Here is an 11,924-nt window from a genome sequence, read left to right on the forward strand (position 1 = left end):
AATCACCAAGGTTCTAAAAGACCTCCAAGACCACCCAGTCCAACTGTCCACTCACACACCAATATTTCCCACTAAAGCATGTCCCTCAGTACAACACCTAAACATTTTTTGAACACCTCACTTTGAGGTGACTCCATCACCTCCCTGGGCAGCCCATCCCAGCAGCTGACCACTCTCTCAGAGAAGTATGGTCAGATTTGCTTTATACATCACAAGCTTTTAATCTTCAAAACTTCTGAAATTCAGCAAGATGTGAAAAGAGCAGCAGCAATTTAAATTGTACTGTAGGAGCATTAGATCTCTGGAGGCAAACATGGTAAGCTCTTATTCCTATAAAAGCCATGGCAAAATGTTAATCATTCTTACAAACTGCAGCTGAGCACTTTGGACCAGTAGTATTAACCTCTGAAAGGTGAATGTTGATGGGTGTTTCCTCAGGTTCCATTCTTCATCCCCACTGCAGCAGTCTCTCCCTTAAAACACTGTATTAGAGTCGTGAGCTGTAAATATGTCAGGAGCATATCATAGCACCATATTACATGTAACATTTCAGATATGAGCACGTCTTAGCATACCACGTGAAGATCTCATGGGGCAGCACCCGTAGGTATACCATGTTTTCCTCATCCCTCTTGTTTCAATAGATTTTTTCAACAACCTGAAACACACAGAATACATGCCCTATATCTTTTGAATTTCTCTGAACCGCACATCTTTGATTGGCTGCAGCTTTGGGGTTCTTACCCAAAGAATGCATGTTGGTATGCATGTCTGTGGAGTGAAACACCTGTTGATTCAAATGTATCAATCAAGATTGAGCTGAACTGGCAGCTAGGATGGAATTTACCAACTTTGCTAGTAAGAGCAAGGACCCTTCTAACAACTACTGTACGGCTACAAACTTGAAGACTGAGAGCTCCAATGCAGTATTTTTGTGTTTATCTAAAGTAATGGCTACATGAGCATTTGAAAGCAGAAGTGAGCCTTCTCTATCCTTACTCTGAGCTGACTGGAAGCCATATAACAAACTAGTGTGGCACTAGGCCTAAACTAATATAGCTTGCTTCCCAGCTGAACTTTATTAGCTTGGGCTAGGTGCCCTGCTAACCACAGCTGTGGGTTTCTTGTCAGCTTGGAGTGCAGGCAGAACAAGCTCGTGTCTCTTTATAGGTCGTCCTACAGGGTTTTAATGTTTGTGAATAGCGCTAGCATTAGAAAATTGAATGTTTCTTCTTTCTCTCTTCAGAACAAATTATGGAGTAAGTTGCGTATCCTTTCATTTACATCCTCTGTATCAGCAAATGTATTTTTCAACCTTCGCTTTGTCTTGTTAGTCATTAATTAGCCCCTTTTCTTTCACCTGTGCTCTTTTTACATTTAAATAGTCTTAATTATTTTATTTTATTTTATTTTTTTCTGCTTCTATAGCCAAACAAGGTAACTCTAGATTAACAAACAGAGCATTGGAAAGACTTGAGAATTCACGTGGAAGAAAAATTACATTTCTTTGAAATCTCATCAAGTTTTTAATTTACAGCTCTGATCTAGTAGCTGGCTTGTTTGTAAATAGAGCCTGTCCCAGCAAATTTTTGAATTTTTCATTTGAAAGCATTCTGCCGCAAACTGTCTACTTGTTAAAATCAAACCCAGATTTATTTAAAAGAAAAAAAGTGTTGATTTTGTTGAATACGGTGTGGTGGAGAGCAGACAGGCAAAATCTAGCTTGTGGCATGGGGGACAATGGTCCTTCTTTAGGTTCTGGTTCAATCCAAATTAAGCTGAGTGGAAAAGCTCTGCTTCTGAAGAAGGTTTCTGGAGTCAGAACTTTATTATCCTCATTGTGGTATTTGGTTTTGTGTGAGTCATTACAAGGTTTGTGGTTCAAAGTTCATAGCACTTAATAGTAAGGAGTGTGCTGCTGAACAGTTGGCTAAAGTAGGTTCTCTTTTCATTTTCCACTTCTGTTCAACCCAAACACCTGCTACTATTAAAATAGATACTTACCTCCTGCTGATGAACTTGAACCCCTAAGTGGGGCTTTTGCCCAGCAAAACTTGCAGTGACTGTTTGGTAGTTCTTTCTTGTTCAGAGTAGCTCAAATATGGTTCTCATTTTGGAGATATGGTGTAAGCTGCTGTATGACTGTGAGATGCTGCTATAAACCAGATCAGTGAGGAAGTGGAACTTAGGATTTTGTGTACTGTCTGATTCCTCTGTGTTGGCCTGGTTCGTGCTGTTGTGGATCAAATGCTGCTATTGTATACTGGAAGGTGGTGTAGCCAATCTACTTTCTAACATGCTATAGAGTGTTCAGTGCAAGACTGCCTTTGAGCAAATAGACATTGTTTACTACTGGAACTGTCGTTTAACTTGGCTTTCATACTGTTCATTTTTGTACTATCAGAAAGGATTTTATGCTACTGGTATAGGATGGCATTTGGAACACTGTTCTCTGCCGATGGAGATAATGTAATGATTTTGCAATGAATGTTTCTAGAATCCCTAGCAACTGTTTTTTATACTCCCATAGAGAAAAAGATGGATGTGTTTTATTGTTCATCCTTCAGCGGGAAGAGATGGAGGCTTACATACCAGTGAGGAAAATAGTTATTCAGGGAGGTGAGAAAATGGTTCCTTACAAGACACTAAAAATGTACAGAGGTTAAATGTGCAAAGTATAACCTTGCAAGATTATACCTCCTAGGCAAATGAATATTTACAAAATAATGTTTTCACTTTTCTACTTCTTCTGTACAGGTATTTTACACTTTGAGCTCCATTAAAGCTGATGTAAAAGAGATGTTGAAATTCAATTATACATATATGTGTATATATATATATATATATACGCACACACACACATATACGTGTTAGAGACAGTTTTCAGAATTTTTCTATGCAACTTTTCTCTATAGCCGACTAGTATAATAATTCCATACGGGTGGGCTGTGGGGGAAAAGAGGGTTTTTCCTCATTTTTATTTCTGCTGTTGTTGTAGTGGATCACATAAGTAGATTTTTTGTTTGTTTGTTTGTTTGGTTGTTTGTTTTTTTTTTTCCCTTAAAGAAATTAATCAAGCTTCTGCCATTTGCTGAATTCACATAACCCTCTGTTCCACTATAATCACCTCTCTAGCAATGGAAAATAATATCAAAAACAACTGATATTTTCAATTGAATTCAGATTCTGATTAAGCAGAATGTTGTGAGGAATATGACTTAGGTTTTTGACAGAGGGGCAACATGTCTCAGAGATGAACTGGTAACTGGGTTTCTCACAGCCTGCTCAGGGATAATCCCCACTTCTACAGTATTTCTTCAGATTCCCATTTCCCTGTTTAGACATGGTCACTGGATAAGATGGAAGAGTGGGGGTGGGAAAAAAATCCTAAGATTGATTTCCTTTGTTCCCCTCTAGAATAAAACAGACACTTAAAATACTGGTGGGGGAGGGGGGGTGGGAAATCCTGAATTAGTTTAAACTGGGCCTTTAAAAAATCTCATTAAGTCTTGAGTCTGGTATTTCTTCACACTAAGAAGAGTCCTAATAAATCATTTCATTTTGGGTAGCATAAGGTAGTATTGCTCCACCTTGACAAACAGCTATTTCTGGCTTTTATCTCTGTGTACGTGCTGCTTTAAACCAGGAGGTGGATTACATTTTAAAAAAATTATTATTAAAAGATATTTGACCTCTCTCAAGTCATTACTTGGGACAGTTTAAATTAATACAGAAACACGCATGTGCTAGACTTGCTCAATAGTTTCTTTGTTCTGAAAATAACTGTAAAATGTCTAATAATTGACTAAGTTATATGAGGCACTGCATTACAGGGTAAGGATAATGGACATATGTACATGAACCAGGGAGATATTTTTTCTGTCTATCTTCCCCTTTGATCACAGGTGTGTTCTGTCATTCCACGTCAGTAACCAAAAGATTAGCTCATAAAATGAAAAATAGCTTGAAAGTTGATATAAAAGGTCTAGTGTCCATACCAAAATTAAAGGAGAAGGAAGACAAGTACTTGTAAATTACACTGGCTTCATATTGTGACACTGGCGGCACAATTTTCTACAAAGGGTATAATCTTTCCTTATACCAGCCAATGAGGTACGCAACCCTTGCCAGAAGCAGGGAAAGTTACTGTAAGCAATGTGTCAAGTTATAGTCTGCCAAATTAAACATCAGCAAAAAGAAAAATATCTGCAATCTTGATATATTCAGTATGGTGACAGCTAGGTCACCTCTGCAGGCAAAAAAAAAAAAAAAAATCTAGATTAATGAATATTACTCATTCTTTCTTCAAGAAAAGTTGAGACACTGTCCTGTCTCACCCTGAAACAACTGACCTCTGCTCTGCTAGAAGTTTCAGGGAACAGTAGCCTCATAGATTTTGTGTTTTCTTCCCTTCTCTTCCTGAAAGAACAGAAGATGTTGCTACCAGCTATGCTAGAGCTTTCCTATCCACCATAAGTACTGGAACTGGGTTTTTCACTTTTGATGGAATAAATGTAAGATGAGACAGTAATGGCTATTGTAACATTTGTTCCTCTTAGACAAGAGGTTACCTGACTGATCTTGCGAAGATATATCATAGAATGGTTTGGGTTGGAATGGACCTTTAAGATCACATTGTTCCAACCTCTCGCTATAGGCAGGGACACCTTCCATTAGACCAGGTTGTTCAAAGCCCCATCCAGCCTGGCCTTGAATGCTTCCAGGGAGGGGGCATCCACAACCTTTTTGGGCAACATGTTCCAGGGTTTCACCACTCTCACAATAAAGAATTTTTTCCTAATATCTAGTCTAAATCTACCCTCTTCCACTTTAAAGCAATTTCCCCTCATTCTGTTGCTATATGACCTCATAAAAAGTCTTTCAATAGCTTTCCTTTAGGCACCCTTCAGGTACTGAAAGTTTGCTCTAAGTCTCCCCTGGAGCCTTTTGTTCTCCAGGCTGAAGAGCCTGAATTTTTGCAGCTTGTCAGGTGCTCTAGCCATCTGATCATCTTTGTGGCCTTCCTCTGGACCAGCTACAACAGCTCCACGTCCTTGTGTTGGGGGTCCCAGAATGGGTTGCTATACTCCAGGTGGGGTCTCATGAGAAAAGAGGGGCAGAATCACCTCCCTCAACCTGCTGGTCATGCTTCTCAGGATGTGGTTGGCCTTCTGGACTACAAGCACACATTGCTGGCCCACGTTGAGGCCAATAGACCCAAATCCTTCTCCTCAGGGGTGCTCACAAGCCATTCTCCGTCCAGCCTGTATCTATGCTTGGGATTGCCTTGACCCAGGTGCAGGATCTTGCAGTTGGCTTTGTTGAACTTCATGAGGTTGGCATGGGCCCATCTCTAAAGCCTTTCCAAGTTTCTGTGGCGTCAGCTGCGTCACTCAATTTGGTGTCATCTGCAAACTTGCTGAGAGTGCACTTGATCCCACTGTCCACATCACCTACAAAGAAATTAAATAGCACTGGTCCTAGCTCTGATCCCCGAGGAATCCCATGCATCACCAGTCTGCAGCTGGACAATGAGCCACTGACTGTAGCTCTCTGAGTGCAACTATCCATCCAATTCCTTATCCCAGTGAGTGGTCCATCCATTAAAACAATTTCTTCTCTAATCTGGCATCCAGGACATTGTGTGAGTCAGCATCAAACATTTTGCATGAGTCCAAGTAGATCACACCAGTTGCTTTTCCTTTATCCACTGATGCTGTAACTTCATCATAAAGGGCCACTAATTTTGTCAAGCGTGACTTGCCCTTGGTGAAGCCATGTTGGTTGCCACCAATCAACACTGTTTAAAAGAACATATTGAAGAGTTGTAGCTTATGGCAGGAATGTGTCTTCTGAACACAGAAATAAATATGACAGTATTTGTATCAATGCACAGCAGCAGTATGTAATAGAGAATGCCAATTGAACATCTCCTGATGTGCCTTCTGATATTCTCCACCACTGATGTTCACTGCTGTGGCTCTTTTAATTGAGACTGTTTGCAGTGACTTTGTGTTGCAAAACTGCTGACATGTAAAATGCAAGCATTGCTGGAAATCCAAAGTGAACTTGTAGCCTTGGGGTTTCTTGCAGATCTAAAATGTAGTGCTTCAGACTGGTGTCAAATTAAGTTTGAAGAAATTTCTAGATGCTACTGTTTATGCTTTTCAAAGTGGATTTTGTTAGGTTGAGTGACTTCTAAACAAACATGTGAAATGATGGATAAATTAAAGTAGTTCCAATATATGAAAAAATGACAAAGCTCTTTCCTACTTGGTTGTATTTTTTGGGTCAGCATTGGTGCTTAAATTACAGCATGCACTGTAAATCTCAAAGCAAATACTGGAATCAGTGTGATTTACTTAGTTGCATACTGTCAGAGTCTCCCACCTTTATATACAGTACAGGCTTTGCATATTCAGAGAAACCAGCTAGCTGCAATTCACTGTTTGCAGAAAGCAATGGTAAATCAACTTTTCAGCAGAACTAGTCCATAAATCAATGAACAGTATATTCCTTTGAGACGCTCAAACCTGCACAGGAAAGCCACTCTAAAACCAGATTAACAGGCATTCTGATTTATGGTTGAATCAAACAGCCAAGGTCTATTTTCAGAGATCTAAAATACAAGACTTATGTAACTTATCAAGGTGACAATCTCATGGCTTTCCACTGCTGCTGTTTATTCATTTCTTGTAGATATGTGGGAGCAGAAATATACTCTGCTATGTATATATGTACATGTGTTCTAGTCTCGTAGGGGGCTAATGCTGTTTAACTGTGATATGCAGCACCATAACTGGTCCTGTAGAGCTATGCCTGGTTGCTCTTTTCCTTCCCTTCATCCATTCACTGTTTATATTCTTGTATATTCTTACTGTAGTCAGTTCTTGGACGTTGAGTCTGGGACTCTTGAAAAGGAGCAGGTGGCGCAGGCTTTCAGAGGGGCAAAGGAACCAGTACCACTGAGTCAGCAAACTATATTTCCCCTTGTTGTTGTGGCTGGAAGTCCAAGGTATATTGTTATTGCTGTGTGACCTGGATGTCACAACAGGCTATTTCACCATCCCATGCTTCCTGCTAATCAGACACTGGAGAGCTGCACCAGGACTGATAACAATGAAAACAGCAATAGAGGCAAATTAAGAAAATACTTTGAATAGACCACGTGAATGAAAACATACTGTGTATAATTGCCTTCCCCTAATTAAAGGTGTGGAGGTGTTTGCAGAGTTTCAGTTGGGATAAAAAATGTTTTTACAACAATAATATGATCTGAATGAATTATAAAAAAATGCTCTCCCCTTAGCTGGACAGCAGTGCAAAATTCCTTTACATTCCGGGCTCTAACTCACAGAAAACATAATTTTGGATCCAGAATGCTATGTGCTAGATATTCCTAATTCCTATGCTAAATGTATCTACTTCCCATTATGTCACCACTTAGCTTCTCTCTTTAAAACTACCAAATTTGAGCATCAGAGGCTGATTGAGGAGTGTGGTCTGTGCGAGTACCTTCCACCCAGGAGGTTACTGGGCTGCCTTCACCCTGTGATGGAGGTTGCATCATGCTGGACTTAACTATCTTGTCTGCATCTGCTTTCCCAGTAAAGATGCTCAAGATGGGAGCACCAAGAGGTGATGCTTTTTGCATCTTGAAGAGCAGCAGGAACCAGTTAGGTACAACTGGAAACATGCCTGATTTAGATTTTTATAATTACTTGTTTTTAAAAGACAAAAGCAAAACTTTGCTAATGGTACAGGAAACTATCAATAATTAATGCAAAGCTTGAAATGAAAGGACAGTACAATAGTTTGTTCTTGATGCCAGTAATTCTGCTGTCTGAATTATGCATAAAGCAAACAACATAAGGAATTACTAAAAGCAGCCTATCTCCTATATTTAAAATACCTTTAGCCAAGTTTGCCAAGATAAGATTAGCCATGCATTTCACTGCAAGCAGAATGTATCATCTTTAGTTCAAGAAAGTTGCTGTTGACTTTTAAAAACATTTTTTTTTCCCTTCCAAGGCAAGAAAATCAAAAGGCTGCAAAACCTTTCAAAGTGCATAAAAATGACCTGTCCTCCACGTATTTGAGGCCAAAATTAGATGTAATTTTTTTTTTCCCATTTGTTTTAGGACCTTTTTCTACCATTGAGCAAAAATCCTTATTTCTGTTTGACCTTAGGCTAGTGTGTAGCTCTGCTTTACTAGTTAGAAATTCTGACCTGAGAATTTTCCACCTTGATATTTACTTCAGCAGCCCTGAACTGAAGGATGAGTTTCTCTGTCTAGACTTATAGCCTTTGTCTCCCAGGGGTTGCCTTTAGAGGTAGCCTCCGTACCTGGCTCTTTTCGTGATCTTTAGAAACCTAAAATTATCTCATTTTTCTGTTCTATTGTCATTTTTCATTTTCCCAGATATTTGTTTATCTCTATTTTTAGCTGCCAAGGTTTCGTTTTCCTCAGGGAGAGAAGAGGAAAGCTTCTTGGGGCTGCGTGTTTATAGATACAGCCATTATTATTATTATCATTATTATTTTTGTTGGAAGGGTGAAAGCTAGTAAATCCACTTAAAGTATTTCACTGTAAGATATGCAGTACAGACTGTCTCCTTTCACCAGAGCCAGACCTTGTAAAGAGGAGGGAAGATGTGCCATGTCTGGGTAAAACAGTTCTTATCAGTGAGCTGAATCTATTATTGGCATTTTGAACACAAATATTATTTAACTTAGAGCTACCTTAGTCTTGGTGAGGTATATGTAAGACTGCATATAATGTCCTTTGCTGTCACTTTTTATTTTAGAGGGGATGTCCTGATGAAATACTTCTCTTGATACTGGATACACAGTTTAATCCTTATAATTGCCTTACAAAAAATCTCCCTCAGTTCAGCTGACCGGTGTATTAAATGGAGGATCATGTTACTGGAGTAAAGACTTTTTTTTTTGCTTTGCCCATTATAAAGTGCCTATCAGTGCTCTGCTGAGAGGCAGCACAACTGGCATATCCACAGAGCTGTCCTAATCCACATTTTCTGATGCTTCAGTAAAACATGAAGTCTGTTGCTCAGCCTGTTTCTTGTGGGACAATAGTGCTTATGGAATGGCTTAGGCTGGAGGGGACCTTAAGGTTCCAAACACTAGATCAGGCTACCCAGGATCCCATCCAACCTGGCCTTCTGTTTGTCTGGCCTAGTGATGAGGCACAAAGCCGTTTTCCTAGCTGAGGGCAAGTGTGAGGAAAGGGGTAGGGAAATTCTGAAGATAGGCAGAGTTGAAAAAAGAAAATAAAAGCTGAGTATCCTTTATAGGGACTGATGAATTCTTCAGAGAGTATAAGTTCATTGTGAAATCATGAGTGTGTTTTGTAAATTCTTCCCCGTTTGTCATGTGCACATCTTATTAGAAGCATCCTTTCTTGTTTTCACATCCATCTTTACAATTTTTTTTCTCTGTTGTTTTTATTCCTCTGCCATGTGCTCTATTACTCTCAAAAGCTCACCAATCTTTTCTCTTTTAATTTAGATCATCTAAAGCAGTGGGATAAGGTCTCCCCTGAGCCTCCTCCTCTCCAGACTGAACAATCCCAGTTCCCTCAGCTGCCCCCCATAAGACTTGTACTCCAAACCCTTCACACCTTCTTTGCCCTTCTTAGAACATGCTCCAGATCCTCAATTTCTTTCTCGTCATGAGGGGCCCATTTGATAGAAGCCAAGCATAAGTGGGGAAATGTATGGCAACAGAGGATGTTAATTAAGTTGTGGAGCATTGTTCCTTATTCAAGTGTAACCAATATTTATCTAACATCTAAAATTGTACTCATTCTAACATTCTAGTGTAAATCCTATGCCTTGCAAGCAAAATGTATATTGATGGATGAACTGGCTGCAATGCAACAGCCATATTATCCTACCTAATGGAACACACACGTGTGTCAGAACCACTATTGGTGCAGACATGTTTTAGAAGAAATAAATTTGCTTAAGCACATGTGCTTTTCAGACTGTTGAATTGGGTAGTTGTCTAACTGCACTAGGAAGCTCACTGAATAGTTTGTAATAGCCTTTGAAAACCTAGGCTAAACTTGGATGTTGGCAAATGTGCCTAGACTATTTACAGTGCTTGGTGTTTTACTTCAACTGATAGAAAAGGGAAGGAAGCAGTTTGAATAAATGTGACACTCCCTTATTACTGTAACTTGGAAATTAATTTATGGCTCCCTAAATTCTTTCATAGTCACCACTGCTGAATGCCACATTTTCAGAAAGGCAGGCTAGGAAAGTTGTCATTGTTCTTAAGCTCCTTAAGTTATACAAGATCCAGTTAAACTCTTAGCAGGATTTCTAAGAAGCTTCAGTACCAACTTCCCTCTGAAGTGCAGTAGGATTTGGATGAGTTTTAGAAGAGTTTATTCTTTTATTGTTTGATTCTGCTGCATTAGCTAGTGGAGAGCTTTATAGCAGAGCCTTATAGTGCTGGACTATGCAAACACAAAGGGAAGGAATCCTTCACCACAATCAGTCCTCTAACAGAACTCAGTTTGCCTCTCCACAGCTTTGACATTGGCTTGCAGCATGTCTAAAGACTCAGCAGACATTCTGCCTTGACCTAGCCCGTGGAAGCTGTGAAGAACACCTTTTGGCATTGTTTACCTTGGTTATTAAAGGAACATCTTGGCCCAAAATTTAACTTTTTTTTTTTTTTTTTTTTTTTTTTTTTTTTTTTTTTTTCCTCTCTCTCTTTGGCTCTCAGTGGTTCGTGGTTCAGTCGGGCCCATGAGAAAGACAGGCAGATCCATTCTCTTGATCTGCACTGGGTGGACAGACACCATGTAAGCATGGTACCTGTTTTCTTGGTGACCATGGCATAGTGGAGGAGCTGGCCACACCAGAAGCACTGGCTGGGCTCATAGCAGGCCTCAACCTGAGTGCTTTGCCAATGGAGAAGCAGTGGTTGGCTTATTGTCTTGGGCATGACAGGCCCATGCCATGCAAATAGCTCCAGCTGTTGCCTCTCAGCTTCCAATTTCAAAGCCTCCAGCTCTTCCGGAAAGGGCGGTCGCTGTTTTGCTTTAGGAGGCTAACAGCCGCTATGGTTCCCTGGGAGATCTGGAGGTCAGGCTTTCATCCGGATGCCTCCCCCATCTCTCTGTTCTGTCCTTATTTTCCTGGAGATTGTAGAAGGCTGTAAAATGCTTTGATAATTAAGCAGGGAAAATTTCCACAACCCATAAAACTTAAAAGGTAATACTAAGCCCAATTTAGCTTTTGAATGCCTTTCAAATAATTTGTATTTAACACATGGTAAAGATCCTTGGCTGGTGCTCTTGAACAAACAAATCTCTGAGCTTGGTTTCAGTGTTTTGTGTTGTAGCTGCTCTAAGAGAATTCTTTGGTTCAGGTTTCCATCGTAAACTGCAATGTGGGAAGCGGTGGAGATGAAATAAAGAGCTGACCTGAAACTTTGCCCCAACCATGGACTGGACATAAATTGTTCTTTTGAAATATTTCTTTCTTGTTTCGTATAACCTTTCTTAGCTAAGGCTGACAAACTTGGTAAAGGTTGGCAACGTGCTTGGAGAGAATTTTTTTTCAAGTCTGCAAGTGTTTGGAGAATTACCTGAACCGTGTTCTGAGATGACAGGATGTTGGTAGAAACTGTGTCAGACTGGTTTGCACAAAAAAGGCAAGAAAGTACTCAAAGAACTCAGTGCTGTGTTCTTCTTCAAAACTTTAAATGCAGAACAACTCCTAGAAACTGAGCGTGGGCTCCTTCAGATTTAAACTACCGTGTTTCATATGGTTTTGTCATGGGTGGAAATGGCCATCATGAAATGTGTTACTATTATTATTATTTTTTTCAGCTAGGCTCTAGATAAGTTGCAAATTTCTTTTCTCTCAGGCCAAACACATTTTATGAA

The sequence above is a fragment of the Excalfactoria chinensis genome, chromosome 2, assembly GCF_039878825.1.
Source record: "Excalfactoria chinensis isolate bCotChi1 chromosome 2, bCotChi1.hap2, whole genome shotgun sequence".
Classification (NCBI taxonomy): domain Eukaryota; kingdom Metazoa; phylum Chordata; class Aves; order Galliformes; family Phasianidae; genus Excalfactoria; species Excalfactoria chinensis.